This window comes from Dermacentor albipictus, chromosome 9 (genome assembly GCF_038994185.2).
Source record: "Dermacentor albipictus isolate Rhodes 1998 colony chromosome 9, USDA_Dalb.pri_finalv2, whole genome shotgun sequence".
Taxonomy (NCBI): Eukaryota; Metazoa; Arthropoda; class Arachnida; order Ixodida; family Ixodidae; genus Dermacentor; species Dermacentor albipictus.
In genome coordinates, this window is record NC_091829.1 from 110021819 (window position 1) to 110040560 (window position 18742).

Consider the following 18742-nt stretch of genomic DNA (forward strand, 5'->3'; position numbering starts at 1 on the left):
GCACAAGGTAGGCTCATCAGAAAGTATAAGCTTTGCCTTTTAGTGAGAGTTTCTTGCAAATTTAAATGTGGTTTGTAATGAGAGCTAATTTTGAATGCTGATAATTGTAAAAATTCTATCACATTGAAGTCGTTTAATAAGGATCTAGCTTCGCTTTTTCCTCCAAGTTTGGCGTCGGCATCTAACCAAGTAGACGTAGCAGGATACAGCTGTACAATGGACAGGGAAAACGTGAATATTTACAGGACAAAAGACTCCTGCCAGATAGACTTAGCAGAAGGGCTCTGCACTTGTGTGATGGGTGTATTTAATAGCTCATGCAATTCAGAGATGCTCAAACAGTAAACATGTTTAGTACCTCGTAGCGGCATGACTGTCACCTCTAACGCAGGCGAAAAAGATGAGCTCACATGCAGGTAGTGCGAGAATAGATCACGCTAGCGCACTTGACCAAAGCGGCCGCGGTGTCAGCCTGCCCCGAGATCCCGTGGCACCATGGCTGGCTTAAACAAATAATGGCTACGGCAGCTACTTCTTCGCTCTGCCTCCCTCAAAGTGATGACACAGCTGACCGAGCCCAGCCTTGTGACCAGGACGACTGAGCCCTGCCATGCCAGCATGAGCGCACCGACTTTACCAAGGCGAGTAGTGACGTGGCCTCGCACGGTTTGGCAGAAGTCTTGCGATTGTAGGGGGCATGGGAATTCTACATTGACATGCTGGACATCTGGTTCATCCCGCTAAACAACCATTTCCTTCTTAACAAGGTTCCAGGCTCCGGCTCTCAGCCCCTGCTCTGACTTGTACAAGGACTCGTGGGAAGCCGTCCTTGCTCACTATGTCACCTCGAGCACTCACTCTCCTCCAGCTGGTGCTCCATCACAACAGCTCTCGCCATCTATCGTGTCATTCTGAATATGGTCGTCCCACATCACCTGCTTCCACCCGTGCCGGTCGTCGGCATGCGCCGACCCCAGCATCAAACCTCTACGTGGTCCATGAGCTTCCTCTCCCAGCTCAAAGGCAGCTGCTCGACGATTCTTTCCAAGAAATACACTGGGCTAAACGCAAGCGCCTTCGGCTACTTTACAGCTCGTCGCTGTTCTTCCTTAGACGTCCCCACAAGCTGCCCGCTTTACACTCGGGGCAACTCACTCATCGCCAATTCAGAGGCTCAGCCACCGACTCAACAAGGCGCAAATTTCACTCTCGCTGGCGCGGCGTTGCCACAAGCACAACCTTCGTGATGCATTGAGTGACCACTGCAACCCTGATGCTATCGGCATTCGAGATTCCACTGAAAGCAGCAGCAGGCAAGCTTTCCGATGTTGTGCTCACATCTTCCGCAGATGCATGGCCTACCGAAATTTTGCAGGAGCAACTTTGCCATCTGGTTTCTTCAGCTCGAGAATCACTTCTAAGTCAACAACATGAGTGACCAACACTTGCGCTATCTCCACGCAAGTCCCAAGCTGCCAGATGGTCTACTTTTGGAGCTCCGACTTCTACAGGCCTGTGCATCTACGAGTGCCTGTGGCAGGTTGCGATTTCTCACTTGGGTATCATATGTGGCTGCGCTTCACTCACAACCTATGCTGCCGGTGCTGCCTGGTGTATATCTCTCAGATTGCGAGAACCCGACACTACCAATGACGACACCGTCTGCACACTTTACCTGGGGGCTTTACCATTGGACTTTATTTCAATTGCACTTCGCACTAGGAGATGGGCTCTGTAGCCGCGCGGCTATCACTTCCAACATAGGCAAAGAAGATGGGCTCACGCACAGGCAGAGCAAGAATAGAACATGCTAGTGCACGCGACCTGAACGGCTGCTCCCAAGATCCTGTGACACCATGGCTGGCTGGCTTGAATAAGCCTAGTTACCTCTTCATGCTGCCTCCCATAAATTGGTGACCAGGACGACCAAACCTAGCCTTCGCACAACTTCTTTGTACATACACCTCTGCTCACAGTGCTTCCGTCGCAAGTATGAAAACATTGCCTTAGCCTGCAAGTCATTATTGCATTCATGTAATTAACAATGAGGACTTGTTAATTTGAATTCCAGCAAAAGGGTTAAACAACTACACAAGTCGGAAATCAAAATGGAGCGACTCCCATGCATTATGGGAACCAATGTTATGGTAACATTTTGCTGGTAACCCAACATTGTTATGATTAACGTGAAGTGTTGCTAGGCGGACCAACATGTTTGTGTAAAATGAACTATGTGTGTAACAAAAGCAAAAAGACGTCAGTGACTATGATTGTGTGACACTGACAGCATGATTTCTACTCCGGCCATTTGAAGTCAGCTTACAACATGCAGACTGTTGCGTTCTACATGTGTACTGGACGAGCATATGAAAGAGAAGCATGGATTGTCAAGTTGTCAGTGATTATGTGTTATACAATCGTACGTACATATGGCTATGTCATGTGATGTATGTTAAAACAATGATGGCTTCATAGGTTTCTCAGCCCAAAGCAGTTTTTTAAAAACCCATAAGGGATTTCTTCGAAAAAAAAAAAAAGCTTCATAGCTGAAAAAAAATTTTCTCCAGGTCCTGGGATGGAACCCAGGACATTGTGCTAAAGTCAGGTTGATGAGAATTTTCCTTTTCGTGAACCCTCCTTGATTTTGCGGGCTTTCACAGAACTGATTTGCCATTAATCGGTCTTAGGAGCAGGCAAATGGTCGACGGCCCTAACTTTGACCGCCTAAATGCCTTGGGGTAGCATACAACAGTTTATTGGCTACTAGCCTGCTTCTAAGGTCACATGCAATTAAAATGAATTATATTAACTAACACATGCAGGATTGTTTTAATAACATATGCCTCCATGAACTCATGCACTGCCCAAGATCATAACATGCAAAAAGCACAGTTCACATTAGTAGGCCTTGCAAAGCGTGCCAAGATGCACACCATGAAATTTATTTGAATTGTTTGAGTGCTTCCTATTATGGCCATTTAATGGGACACTAAAGGCAAATACTAAGTAGATGTTGCCTATTAAAGTAGCATTCCATAAACCTCACAGTGCTTCTTCCATGCCAAGAAGAGATAGTTTACGAGAAAATTGCATCTGAAGGGTTCGCATACCTAGAGAGCAATTCAATTCGCCTGCTCCTGAGGACAGAGTGGCGACGTTGTGCCATCACTGCCCTTCACTTCCATTGGTGAGTAAAACAGCACCCTACAGACGGTGCTACAGTTTTCTGTGCAAAAATGCGTAAGCCCGGCCATGTAGCAACCGAGCCAAGACAGAACGTTGGACTCGCCGCTGCAACTGCTCTTGATCAAGTAGCACGGACTGTTGGGGAATCCCGCAACATCACATAAACATCGAATTCTCTGTAACTTGCAGTTTGTGCGAGTTTCGCGAGCCAGAAAATCCAGCACAGCACTATGTGATAACGAAACTACTAAAACATGTAAGCGTGGGCGATGCTTTCAAGGGTAACCTCAATGGGTTCTTTTTTCTAAATATCAAATAGAACTAGACGAATAGCATTTTCTTTCATGTTATAATGCAATGCAGCAATCTTTTTATTACTAGTAGATAAGTCCTAGCGACAGAACTTTAATGAGGAGTGCCTTCATCATCGGGCTGGTACTTTAATGTGCTGGGGCAGCCTCTAATTGTGTATTGCAGTTACTTCCGTTCATCAATTACTGAAGCTCTGTTCGCAATAACAGTGATGCCTTCGACGTTCTCGAGCACTAATCTATTACTTTAGCTTGACTTAATAATTGCCTTTAGTGTCCCTTTAGACACTAGTCCCTCTGACCTGCATAGGACTTGCCACAGCAGAGAGGTATTGCGCTGATAACCCCCACAGCACAACACACAAAGTGCTTGGCATGGTTCTTTGTACATCCTTGTCTCTCAGTACTCGTGTTACAAAGACACAATTGGGCTAATCACTTCAGTGCGGGAGAAACCATTGGGGCACCATATCTACTAGTCAAGTTTTTCAATTTGTGGCTAATTCTGAGCACATATGGCACGAAGTCATATTTAGTGATATCTGTTCTTCTTATGTCCGATGGTGTGTCCTAGTGAGGAACGCTTCACCTTTCAAAGAACAGATTTGGTAACGGCATGTACAACCAATTGAGTAAGTGGGATTTCAAATGCCTGTTCATTTGATCAAATCACATCAACAGGCCACTTGCCCCAATTGGGCAAATGGCCAATAAACCATCATACCCTGTCTTAGGGCATCAAGGGGCAGCCGAAGTCGGAGCCCTTGAACAGTTGCCTGCTGATGTATTTTATGATGCCTGCAGTTAAGATGTCTGCTGCTGTGGCTGTGAGTGGTAGTGGCTTATGCCAAGGGGATGGGAGGGTGAGTGCCACAGTAGCTGAATTGGTAAGGCACTACATGCCTAATGAAGGTGGTGTGGATTCAGCTCCTACCTACAGCAAACTATCTTTTCGTCCACTTTCATTTCCCTTATCCATACTATTTATAAATTCCAATAATGCATATTTATTTACCCTATGCTTTCTCCGAGTTCATTACCTATTTTCATCATCTGGTAAAACAATTATGGCTCAGCTCGATAAAGGCTAATTCAGCTTGGAAGATAAGAACATCCGAGGAGGCCAAAGGAAGTGACTTGGTCGGCAATTGTGGATACTGTTCAGAATCAGCTTTAAAAACATAGAAGGTTTTCAGCTAAGCGCATAGCAAAGACAGTCAACTTGTCATAAAGGTGCTTAGACTAACTACTTACTAGTGCACTAAACATGAAAGTTTTAGCTAAGTGTGCCAAAATTGCTGACAAGAAAGAAGGTTACTTGTCAATCTAGTATATGCTCCTGACAGAGCACCTTGGTGGCGAGCGTCGCAACACCCGTCACAGCAGAAGCGCAACTAGCGAACAGGTGGGGGAATTAGGTCATGCGTGCCATGGCCGAATCCATTTCCCGAAAGCTGAAGAGCAGCTCGACAAGGACTTGCTAATCAAATGTAAGCGGAACAGACGCCACTGGGCCTGAGGTGTACAAATTGTACAAATATGCGCACAAATTTACCCACAGCTTCAAGAACATGCCTGCTAGATACAATGTCCCATTTGTTCCTTTATACACCTGTCAAATTAGCCCAATTGTGTTCTTGTACCTAAAGACAAGGGTGTATGAAAAATCACGCCAACCATATTGAGCATTGTACTGTGGGTTGGTCATAAGATATCTCTCAGCTGTGGAAAGTTCTACGTGGACCAAACGGCCCAATGCCTGAATGACTATTTGAGGGAGCATTCAAACAATTTAAATAAACCGGATGGTGCAGCACACATTGCAAGGCCTGCTCATACGAGCCGTGCTTTCGCACATTATGATCCTGTGCAGGAGTAGCAACAAAACATTGCATGAGCTCACGAAGGTATATTTTACCAGAGAGTGCACATGTTAGTAGCACTTCAACTGCCTTAATTCCCCAGAGGTGCACTTGTTTAATGGCTATTTGTAGCATTAAAAGACAAACTAGCACTGTCACAACATTCACCTCTTGCCTGTGCACAAAATTTGTACACTATGTTTCATCCTTTGAATCATTAAATCAGTTAGTAGTTCGCACTTTCATGTGTCCTTCCTCTGTAAATAGATTTTCGCACACAAAAACAATGTGCAGCAGACTTCACCAATTTGCCCAAGACGAAGTCCTAGTCAGACTCAAAAATCTCCTTCAGAGATTTTCTTACTGTGATGAGAATTTCTGTCACTGCATGGCACTCTGTTCGAACAAGGCCTTCACTGATAAGATGGGAGAAAAAGAAGGTTACAGAGGCAAAAATTGTCACATTGGCACTCAGATATATTCCCTAATGCAATGCCTAAAAGATTTTTTTTTGTTGGACAAGAGGATCAGGGTAAGGCTCATGACTAATGAGCATTCTATTGCACAGATGAAGGGATTAACCAAACAAGCCCTGCGAAGTCAAGGAAGATTCATACAATGGAAACTTGGCATTTGCTTGAGAGTGGCATGCAGGGACCCGCAAACCCACACCGGTCATATTAGCGTGCATCTCACATCTATAACCTAATGCAGGTTCCTGCAATGAACCTACATCATGTTTGTAAACAAGTTGCGAGGAACATTTGCGCAAACCTGGTACCTCGCATAGCGCCATCACAAGAAGCAATACTAAATAGCAGCTTAGCAAACTAGCTGGAAGAAATTTAAGAAAATTTCTTGGTCTTCAAGACAGCCAAGCTTTAGAACAAAATTGAGCCAAAGTAGAACTATGAGCGGCTGGGCCACGTTCTGCAATATTTGTCTTCATAGTTTACATTGGGGTTGCTCAACATGTTCCTTTAGAACTGTGGCGAGCAGGTGCTCAAGCAAGTCGCGATTCGCTAGCCGCCAAAATCCGATAAACAAGGGAACAGTATGAACATGCAAGACAAGAAACAGTACAGGTAAATGCGACATCGAGTGCCATATAAAAATTGCAACAGCTCACTTACTTAGGCAATATCTGCAACAGCAATCCTACGAAGGATGAAACTTTTTTTTTTTTTTCGCGATCGATGCACAACACTAAGCGGCAACTGCAGCAACAAGCATTTGGAACGAGTTTAAACGTTTTTTACCATAAGAGCAAAAAGTTCTGCCAAACTGAGAGCCCACATATGCTCCATTCACATCAGTAAATTCAACAAACAAGAGCAACAGCACTGATAAACGTAACAGGAGCTGCACAAGACCACACTACCAACCATAAACGCGCTCCAAGGCATAAAGAAACGAGCTGCTCCAGCGTTGCGCCCAAGTGTGGCTCGATATCGCAAGCTCGAACACCATCCGGTTCTTCCAGCGCAACTAACTAGAACAACATTCTATCACACAACACAGTAAGAAACCGTAAAATTCTGTTTTAGCTAAGCTGAAAAGCTGAAGCAGCTCCAGCAGCGCGCGCAAAACTATAAACCGGAACACGACATACTTGTTTATACAACGTCATCATAACTGTGACGTCACTTCTGTGCGTGGCAGCAGCGTTTTAGTATGGCATTTCGCTCCTACCACGTGCGTGTCAGCAGTTTACGCCTATTCAAATACATGTAAAACGCTTTTCTGAGATATTTGCTGGACCAATTTTAATGAAATTTGCTGCATTTGAGAGAGAAAGTTCAATTCTAGTGACTGTTGGAAGCGGAATTTCTATTTAGGACCTGAATTTTATTGAAGGAATTTTCAAAAATTCGGAAGTTAAAACAAAAAGAAACATGAAGTTTACAAATTAATAGCTATCCACCCAGAACATATATCGCGGTTCTGTCAACGGCATCCATTAGATCATTCAAAGTGGACAAATTCGATATGCCAATTTATATATTACGTAAATTTGTTACATTGGATACAAGGGTATTGCAAAAGCTGCATTTACGCATTACCAATTTCAAGTGCCACATATCAGTTTTGTCCGCTTTAGATGTACTGTGAGATACAATTCACAGAATTGTAGTAATATTTTTCATTGCTGAATTGCGGAGTCGTAAACATGATAGTTTCGTTTTCTGAAAATTTGCAATTTTCGCCAATTTTTGTAAGAAATTGACGACCTAAATAAAAAATTCGAAACCACAGTCGCTAGATTTCAAGTTTTTCTTTTAAATGCAACAAATCTCGTCGAGTGGTGCAATGGTTACCGAAAAAAACGAATTCTCCTCTTACATGTATTTAGATGGGAGCACCCGAGCTAAAGCTTCCTCTTAAGCACTCGCCATACGTAGGCCGATTCCGAATGTAGTGAAATGTTGGGCCAGCCCTCGGCAGAGGTGAAGCAGCCGTTCAGCACTCCCCATAGGTGCGCCGATCTCGAAGATAGTGCGATGCCGGGCCGTCGCGTGGCGAAGCAGGCGTTAAAGGGCCCCTCACCAGGTCTGGTCATTTAATTTGAGCTGACAAGCGCAGAGCATGCATTGCGCAATAACGATCGTGTCTGCAAGATATTGCATCGATACGCGCCGCGGAAAGATATGACATTCCAAACCGAACGCCGTCTTTCCTTATCCTCGCGACCGCCGCGCCATAGAATAAAGAACCAACTGCCGCGCTCCAAGCCGGAGGATGATGTATTCGTGTGCTTGCGCCTACGTACCGGTGTCCGCACCGTGGCGTCGCTCGTGGCGACACGTGACTTCGAGAATTATTCAAGGCATCTGTTATCTGTGTGATCTGTTGCTTGAATTGGCGAATTGAAGTTTAGAGAAATACTAAAACACAAACGGAATGTCTGCGTTTTTTCTTTTTTACTTCGCACCGAAGCAAGAGAGATGTACTTCCGCTTCGTCTGCTTGTTCCCACGGTCGTGCGGTCACGTGAGCAGGTACCGAAACTATGCCATTTTCTACCGTGTTCCAGCGCGTGACACTCTAGCGTGATAATGCTCTGCGATCCGCTTGTTCTGCCCCAGTATTCGTGTAGCACTAAATTACATCGCTAGTTATGTTTCCTTGTGCACATCGCGCCGCAAAATCATACGCTGCGCGAACGAGACAACAGCTCGCGCGCGACGCCAGCGGAAATGCGTAGCGACGAAAAAACAAGTGAGAAAAGAAGAAATGAAAGCGGGGCGCCCTCTCGCGAGTGACGTCACGGCCAGGACGCCGCTCGCTCCGGCTCGCTCGGCTGCCGCGCTCGCTCGTTCCCTTCGTGTATGCTTGGGGTATGGGTGGCTCGAGCCGTACGTATTGAAGAATACGTCGGCTTCTTTCAGCTGCCATACCTTAACCAAAGTTTCTTCTTCAAAAGCGTGTGAGTCGAGAAACTTTGCGGCTTGGATATCGTAAGCAAAGTAGCGTTAAAGGGGTCTACTAGGTTTTGCAATGCATATATGCGCCGTGTCTATCGGTAAATTTTGGCTAAAAAAAAGAATATCTGCAAATTCAACGCGCGAAGTTGTGTATGATGCTTCGCTAAACATTTAACATTCCTTTAGTATTTAGCTATGAGAGGCATTGCATTTTACGTGGAAGAAAAATTTGGTAATTGGCGTCAACATGTTATCTGATTTTAGAAAGACACTGCGCAGCGAAGCTCTCATCATGATTCCTATTACTCTGGTGTGTTGTTCTATTCAAATATGCCCATTCATTAATGCGTAAAAAAATAGTTAGGCGCGCATTTCTTATGAAAAAATTTGCTGCTACTTTCATCCCCCTCTGAAACAAAAAGTTTCGTTGTTAAGATCGAGAGCCACTCAATTGAAAGTGATGAAATGTTTCATAGTGGCCCTCAGTAGCCTTTATCGACAATATGGCACACCGCTGATCACGTAATGGTAGCAATCGACTGTCCGTATGGCGAGGCACGCTATGTTCGCGAAACCCATCAGTTCACTACAACTTCGAATTAAAACCATAAAGCATGTTTTTTACAGCGCGAACTGGAATGGCTAAAGTATTCTCGAGCTACTACACCGCGGCTTAGATTTACTGTATACAAAAGGAAAATTTAAGCACCTTCTGTCTCACCATGTCTCGATCCAGCGTTATTCACTTATACAAACTATTCGCTTCGTCGGTACATAAAAGAGAACCTTGCAGGCAAATTAAGTTTGCTCCAATCCAATCGCAAACATTCATAAAGAAAGCACCACAAGCCTTGCATATACTTTCACTTGATTTCTGACCCTCCACCGGGGGAATTTCAATATCTTCAATATGTCCCATACTACTAATCATTGACGCTTCGACATCTTTCTGGCTGCAGCTATGCGGTCCAGCAGGCATACTTCACTAAAAAAAATTGGGCCGAGCAGCCTGTGTCAGTTCGCCAAACAGATTGGTCATGTATATTCCTCAAGCAGCAAGCACCAGTAAATTTCTCAAGTGAGTTTGATTTGATTTATTAATTTCCATTTACACACACACATGACACGTACAGAGGAGTGGTAAGTGGAGGTGGATGAGAGAAAAAAGTCGCACAGACGCGGCTTGAGGTAACCTCACCCCCTTAGGTACAATATGGCTGCATGGGGTAACACATCAAGCGCCATATAAATTACATTTATATAGTGGCCATAAAACATTGCAGTTATACAATATATGAAAGAACAGTGAAATATTTCCACAATAACAATGCAAAACACACTGCGGCACTGAAATAAATAAATGATATACACTTGGTAATATAGACAAAAAAAGAGGAACATAACTTACATTATTAATCATTAACAAACGCGCCCTAAAGAGGTGAGTTGAACGTGTAACACGGAAAAGGAAATATATATTGGTACATTCCTATTTGTACTCCTTAAATAGCTGTAAGCCTTCATTAACTTTACTTCAAATTTCCGCCGCTTAAAAAAAGTAAACACGTGAAGAACCGCCTAATGTTGACAGGCAGTTAAAGAAGCAAGTGAGGCGTGTAGAATCTAAGCTCCAGTATTAGTTAAGTCCCCGTGCTACTGCCGAGCGTTTCTGTGAGGAAATGCAAAAATTCGATATTATACCATGAACTACCCGTCGTGAGCAAACCTATTTTAGCGGAATAAAATCAACGTAACTGCTGTAGAAGTCATATATAGCCAGCTTTGTGACATACTTGTTGCACCGCGGCAGGTATGGTATCATAACTGGATTCCTATAGGCTATGCTTTTGCGATTGTCTATCCGCGCATGAAAAACCCGCAATGGGCTGGTCTGCGTCGCTTCGGCTGGCACTGTAGCGTTGCCTTCGAGAGCTGCATTGTTGTCTAAGAAATTAGCTCTTTGAATAAATGTTCGCAATGGAAGACGTCATAAAACTATATTTGAGACGACCACCATAAGTATACAAGCAGAGAGAACGAGGGCGAACAAACGAAAACACCGCAGAAAGCGCCCGGACAACGCCCGAACTGTAGCAGACGACAGGCGCGAGTCCGTGCCCTGACGTCACGCGAGCGGCGCTCGCAGCGCCGCCCGTGTTCGTTCTCGGGGCTAATGACGTATGCGTCATGCGATCCTCGATGACGTTATGGGAGAAAGGCTAGACGGGGCGAGTGGAGAGAGCGTCTTGCTTGGCAGTGGAGCCCGCCTGCTGAAATGATGGGTTCGCGGCACTGAAATATTTCTATCTCGGCTATTGATGAGCCGATTTGAAAAGTTTTTGCGGCAGAAAGCTCCCTAGAGGAGACTTGACTCGCCAGAGAGGATCGGGAGATGCAACTAGCGCTCCTCGACCAAGCACGGCGGACCGCTCAAGCCAGTGGGGCCCTGGACTAGGGGCTCCACCCACTCGCTTTCTGCATTTTTTTTCCTTTTAAATAAACGTTTTGATATATATATCCCTAGAGGACACGTAACTTCTAGCGTACAACCAATATGTGCTACGGGGTTTGGTGAGGGGCCCTTTAAGCACTCCCCATAGATGGGCCGATCCCTAAGGTAGTGAAATTCTGGGCCGGTTCGCGGCGGAGGTGAAGTAGGCGTTCAGCACTCCTCATACGTAGCCCGATCCCTAAGGTAGTGAAATGCTGGGACGACTCGCGACAGAGGTGAAGCAGGCATTCACAGGGTGTCTACCAAGTTGACATTTCCAAATTCCCTGAGTTTTCCAAGTTTTCCCTCAGTGCCTTTTCAAAATTCCCTGATAGTGATGCAGAACTATGCTTTATGTCAAGACGGGCTGAAACCAAATCGCCCGATGCTATCACTCTCTAGTAAGCATATGAAAAATAATAACGACTTAACCCAATTTGAATGCTAAGGAGTAGCGTTAATGTTATTCAAACAGAGAATAAGGAGGTGTCAGTAAAATGCAGAGCAAATAAAATGTCTTCGAAAAAAATTGCAAATGGAGTCGGACATTCTCAAATACGAATAAAAAGGAGATGCATACGGAAGCAAATATAGCAAGCTCAGTGGTATGAGGCTCGAAATTTATCACAATTGAGATTTTATCTCAACAGCTCGGAAGTCAACCTCAACTGTCCTGACATACTCTCAGCCCGCGCACGATGCCTGAGTGTTGTGTTTCACTGCTTAAAAGAGTTTATTTTGGTTTGGATGGGGGACACCTGCACCTCGACATCAGCTGTTTTTCGAGCTCAAGCTCCTTCAATACGGCGGCAGCTCGGTTCCTTTCCCGTTCATTCCTCAATGCGTAGGTCCATTTCTGTTCTTGTCCTCCTTCCGCCGCTCGTTCGCCCCACGGACCATTTGAAGCATCTTCTTGGTCAGTTGCACAGTCCATGTCCGATTTTTCGAGCTCCCTAGGGGCCGCGAAAACGTCCGAAAAATCGGCCAGTTGGAAAAAATAAACGCATTTGATGTACAGTACTTCGCGGCTGAAACCGCCACAGGCACATTCGAAAACGCTCTGAAGGCCTGTCGGTACACGCATTAGGCATATCAGTGCTCGTACCGTGACAGGAAATACCGGGTGCACGCGTGTATAATTAAGGAATACATACCGCGTCGCGTGGCAATAGCCCCTTCCCAGGCTTGTTATGCTTCACTGCAATACTTTTGCGCATTCTTCACCAAGTAACGTTTATGTTCGGAGGCGAAGCCGACTTTCGGGAATCGGCAATTTGCAACGCACCGTGCTTTCCAAGCTTCTAAGCCAGTCGCGAGGACCACAAAGGCGGAGTCCGTGCCATTGCTAACAGCAGCGAATTCTTTCAATAAAGAACACGGCACCCAACGACAAGAAGCTTCATAGCGAACGTCGAAGCAGCTAGGCTTATCGTTACCGCAGTGGTGGCTACAGCTGCCAGCGGATCTGCGTGCGAGAGCGCCGGTTCGAGACAGCGAAGTTATCAAAATGGCAGCGGTGTCGGCTTTGATTAATGCCGTTTCGGACCTGCGGTCACGGCAAAACGTCCGAAAAATTGGACGGCGAAGAGTTCATGAGTCCTAAATGTCAGACGTTCTGATACATCGACGCGGTGGTGCCGCGAACCCGTCAAAATTATCAGGAATGCGGAAAGTCGATCGTTCACTGTACATTGGCAACTCCGCCAGCCTACGACAGGGCGTCAAAGACGATTCATTACGATTCCTGTCTGTTACTCGAGCCAGCATTACCGCGACTTTCGACCCTTTCAATGAAATTAAAGCTAATTTTCCCTGATATATAGGCACAAATTCCCCAATTTTCCCCCGAGTATTTCCAGACTACTCAAAGTCCCCGAGAATTCCCGGTTGGTAGACACCCTGCATTCCACTCCCCATACGTACGTGGGCCGATCCCTAAGGTAGTGAAATTCTGGGCCTGCTCGCGGCGGAGTTGAAGTAGGCGTTCAGCACTCCCCATGCGTGGGCCGATCCCGAAGATGGTGCGATGCCGGGCCGGCCCTCGGCGGAGGTGAAGCAGGCGTTAAGTACTCCCCATACGTAAGCCGATGCCTAAAGGTCGTAAAATGCTGGGACGGCTCGCGGCGGAGTTGAAGTAGGCGTTCAGCACTCCCCATGCGTGGGCCGATCCCGAAGATAGTGCGATGCCGGGCCGGCCCTCGGCGGAGGTGAAGCAGGCGTTAAGTACTCCCCATACGTAAGCCGATGCCTAAAGGTCGTAAAATGCTGGGACGGCTCGCGGTGGAGGTGAAACAGGCGTTCAGCACTCCCCATACGTGGGCCGATCCCGAAGGTAGTGAAATGCCGGGCCGGCCCTCGGCAGAGGTGAGGGAGGCGTTCAGCACTCCCCATACGTGGGCCGATCCCGAAGGTAGTGAAATGCCGGGCCGGCCCTCGGCAGAGGTGAGGGAGGCGTTCAGCACTCCCCATACGTGGGCCGATCCCGAAGGTAGTGAAATGCCGGGCCGACACACGGCGGAGGTGAGGCAGGCATTAAGCACTCCCCATGCGTAAGCCGATCCCGAAGATAGTGAAAGGCCGGGCCATGCGTAGGTCCAATGCATGCTCACTGACCTGGAGAGGCAAAGCAGAAGAGTGGGTCTAAAAATTAATCTGCAGAAAACTAAAGTAATGTTTAACAGTCTCGGAAGAGAACAGCAATTTACAATAGGTAGCGAGGCACTGGAAGTCGTAAGGGAATACACCTACTTGGGGCAGGTAGTGACGGCGGATCCAGATCATGAGACGGAAATAATTAGGAGAATAAGAATGGGCTGGGGTGCGTTTGGCAGGCATTCTCAGATCATGAACAGCAGGTTGCCATTATCCCTCAAGAGAAAAGTATATAATAGCTGTGTCTTACCATGAGTACTCACCTACGGGGCAGAAACATGGAGGCTTACGAAAAGAGTTCTACTCAAATTGAGGACGACGCAACGAGCTATGGAAAGAAGAATGATAGGTGTAACGTTAAGGGATAAGAAAAGAGCAGATTGGGTCAGGGAACAAACGCGAGTTAATGACATCTTAGTTGAAATCAAGAAAAAGAAATGGGCATGGGCAGGACATGTAATGAGGAGGGAAGATAACCGATGGTCATTAAGGGTTACGGACTGGATCCCAAGGGAAGGGAAGCGTAGCAGGGGGCGGCAGAAAGTTAGGTGGGCGGATGAGATTAAGAAGTTTGCAGGGACGGCGTGGCCACAATTAGTACATGACCGGGGTTGTTGGAGAAATATGGGAGAGGCCTTTGCCCTGCAGTGGGCGTAACCAGGCTGATGATGATGATGATGATGCGTAGGTCGATATTGAAGATAGTCAAATGCCAGCCCGACCCGGGGCGTTGGTGAAGTAGGCAGACTTTGAAAACTTCAATTTCATAAAAAATCCGAGGACACGTACCTAAGTGCCTCTTACAAGTTGTGAATGCGAAAGCATTATTATCCAACTGAATGCCGCTGGGCGGTCGTCCATACAGTTTTGCTGTACGAGTAATGTACACCACAGCAGTACGTGCTGTGCGAGCCAACAAGCAGCAGCAGCCTGAAGTTCTAACACCACATGCCACTGACGTGCTGCGCGACGAGAGACCAAGGAAGCAGCAACGACCACCAAGGCCGGCATGCACGCGCTGCAGCTAAGCCTAGTGGGGTTGAGATAGAGCCGCACCCTGGCTTCCAAGAGTGATGTACTGCCGCAGCCAATGGGAATGTAGGCACCCTCCGTGATGCAACTTTACTGTTCTGCCTCTAGTTAGGAGTGGCTTTTATGAAAGCCCACTCATTCCCTATTGCAATGTCCGACACACTGGTCTGTAACTGTGAAGAGACGATAGAGTACGTGTTGTGTTTTTGTGATCTCTATGACAATAACCGTGATGTTCTTCAGAGGGTGTTAAACCGATTAACAGACCATTTTCAGAGACCGATTCTTGGACCATGGCCCCATGCTTCGCAGGCTTACAATTAAAGCGAAGCGGGCAATGCTACGTTTCATGAAAGCGACTGGCCTCGGTGAGCGATTATAGGCTTGAAATTATGGACATCCGCATGTACTCAAACCGATAATAACTTCCTACTTCTCCTTTCTTCCCTTAACCCCCTTCCCCTGTGTAGGGTAGCAAACGGGACATGCATCTGGTTGACCTACCTACCTTTCCATTCTCCTCCTAGGTGCCGTTTCGCTCAGTGGGCGATTTGACTTTCGCATAAAAAAAGACAAGTCAGTTTCGCCAGAAAGGTGAACCATTGATTACGAAGCAAATGCGTAGACAGCTATACGAAGATGGTAGTTTAATTTATCGGCATTTGCTCATTATCTAAATTAACAAGCATGCTGTCAGCATGCACAGGCAAACGTAAACAAATCACACTCAGTGAGCGCGGATACTCACAGTCAAAACGCTGGCGTGAGGAAGGTCGGCAGCAGCAGCAAGCGAAACAACCTTCATGTTTTGCATCACTTCAATGCAAACTGAGCGGCAAGAATGCAGCACGCACGAAGGTACGAGGGGAGATAAAAAAGTTTTGCAACTTGGCTGTAACCAAATATCCGACAGCGATCTCTCTCTACCCTTGTTTAGGTCATCTCTGCAGCCTAGCAAGGTCTGAATATCAAGCCCCCAATACGTCACTTTGTCTGCATCAGTTGGTAAAACATATGGCATCCTACCACGATTTCAAGCTTGAGTACCGGATCGTTATCAAATTTTTGTGCAAAGAAGGAAGTTCTGCCAAATAAATCCTCAGTAGGATGGTGAATGTGTATGGCAGTGAATGTCCTTCGTATGCTACAGTGACTCGGTGGTTCAGTGAGTTTAAATGTGGCTGTGTGCATGTGGAAGACAACCTAATATGTCAGGGTGGCTGACTGGACCATTAAGCCAACAGCCGGAACCGCCCATCCTAGAGTCCCTGACCTGGCCCCGAGTGACTTTTATTTATTTCTTAATTTGTAGAAACACCTCAAGGGAACAAGGTTCGATGACTTGAACTTGCTTCAAAATGCCGCAGAAGAGTGACTTGACAACCAGGAAAACGTTTTTTTTGCAAGGTTTCAAAAGCCTTCCAGGAAAATGAGAGGAGTGCATTAGTGAGACAGGAGATTATATTGAAAAATAATTTTTTTTCCAAGGTCAGGCAGTTTTTCCAATAAGCGAGTTTCAAAACTTTTTGATCACCCCTCGTATGAGCCGCCGTTGCAGCTAGTCCAGCCCCCGACTCAAATCGCTTTCAATATAGGGTCCACGTGGCCGTGCAACGCCGCCACCCCCCATTGCCACACGCGCGACGCAAGATGGTGCGTTTCGGCCCTCGCACAGGCAAGATTGAGCCATGATCGTCGGCACCCTTCGGACGTGGTCGCGCAATGCGCAGTTGCTGCCAGAGTACAACGCAGCCCGCCCTCACTCCCCTCCCCATCAAGCCTTTCGCGCGACGGAAGGTGGCCCTCGTGGCCCTCTGCCTGAAGTGTGTCGACAGCGTGAACGCTTTCGCCAGCAGCTCGGCTTTGTTTGATAGCACTCAGCAAGCCAATGCACCTACATACCGAGATAACACCGATCGCACGACTACGAATTTGTGGCGGTGCAGAGTACATCTGTTGCTTTGCCTTGTACTGGCACGGCAAGATGTCGATGCATATGGTCATCAAAATTCACAGGAGACCCTTTGCTGACCCATCAGTGGTACCGTGCTTGCACTTGTTTTGTATAGACCTGATACCAATTTTTGTCTGCAGATATCTGCTCATATGCTGTGGGGATGAGAGACTCTCACGCGTCCCCCTATGCGTTTTCTCGCATTTCTCCAGTCTCCTGTAATCCGGCTTCGCCGCGTGGCTTTACTGCGGGTGTCGGTATGCTTGCAGGGTAGTACGAGAGATGGCGCGAGTGTTGCTCTGCTAACGCCACCCAACGGCAGGGTTACTTGGGCGCAAAAATGAGAAGGCTCTTCCTCCTTGGCTCGGGATCGGCAAGCGACGCGGAGGTTTTGCGCGTGCGCCAATCCATGCTTCAGCAAAACCGTCTCGCGAAGCCTACCCTGGAATGGACGAACACGATCGTTCGAACGCACCACCGTTCGTGTGACTAAACACACGAATGACCAGGCTTTGGTGTCCAGCATGGGGCGAACATATTTGCTCGTTATCCAGTCGCGTTGAGTCGGTCTTCCGCGATTTGTCGCACGCCCATCAGCATGTTTTGTGGATAGCAACTGAGCTAGCTGGCATTCGTCTATGAAAGCTGCAATAAATGCCCTTGCATTTTTCACTACTGTGTTGTCGTTCCTTTGCCCCAAAAGCACGAGTGACAACCCCACAATGCTTATAATTAACATTACATATAAAGCGAACGTACCTTATTTTCGTGTCCGATGAGACTTTGTTATAACAAAGGTTCAACGCTATATGAAACTTCCTATACCTTCTGTATTTGCGTCGAAAAGGCAGAAGCTTTTGGTGAAATGGTGCAGGCTTTGTGAAGGGGTGGTGGGTCAGGGGGAGCCTTTTGGAAATGGAGAAGCACAACTGCCAATTGAAATCCCCAGCAGGCCTCGTACATGTGATGTTGGTTGGTTGTTTCTTAGTGCAATGGTGCAACCAATTTTTGAGGTTTAGCCAAGAATCACACAGCCAGGAGAGGCCGAGAATATAAAAAACATTTTGGATATAGAGCAGGAAATTTTAAGTTCCCTGTAACAAATATGCATTGCATAATAATAACTAAAATTAAATAATGCTGCAATTAAAAATGATAATAGCAGAAAACTAAGCATGCCCATTTACAACCAAGAAATAAAAGATGGCTTCACCAATGTTACTTTGCCTAAATGCAGGGCTTCTGAATGAGATCCTCCAAAAGTCTTTTCCTTTTAACTAAAAAAGAAAGGAAGAAAGGGAAAAAGAAACCATAACAAAGACATTCTAGAAATTCACTCCCACTGCATAAACAAGCAAGCGCACGCTTCTCTAAACTGTTTTTTCTTTTTCGCATTTCACTTTTCCTATATAACAGATACATGCTGGTCTAGAGGTAGCATAGAGAGAGGTGAAGAGGAAATGTAGGGAGGTTAACCAGATATTAGATAAAGGTAGCATAAGAGGGCTAATTGGCCAGTTACCTGTTCTTAAGTTCACATACTATGTGATGCCTGCATATGAAAAGACGTGATACATCAACTGCCATAGCCATGTGTGGTGCTGGCTAACACTCCCAGGGCTCGATAAGCAAGACGGCAGGAAGACAGCTGCCACTGTACCTCAATTGGTAGAGCATTGCACGCTTAATGCAGAAGGTACGCGTTCCAACTCCCACCGTCAGCAAGTTGTCTTTCCGTCCACTCTAACTTAATATAGTTCGATATTTCAATCAAAAGAACAGTTCATTTCTCCTATGCTTTCCTTGGCTTCGTTATCTGATGGCTTCAAG

General features: G+C 46.4%; 1 long non-coding RNA gene across 1 annotated transcript in view; it reads left to right on the forward strand.

Annotated features, from left to right (window-relative positions):
* LOC139049609 (uncharacterized) overlaps positions 1–18742 on the forward strand; it is a 61287-nt gene that overhangs the window by 22762 nt on the left and 19783 nt on the right. The gene's annotated exons all lie outside the window — the stretch shown is intronic.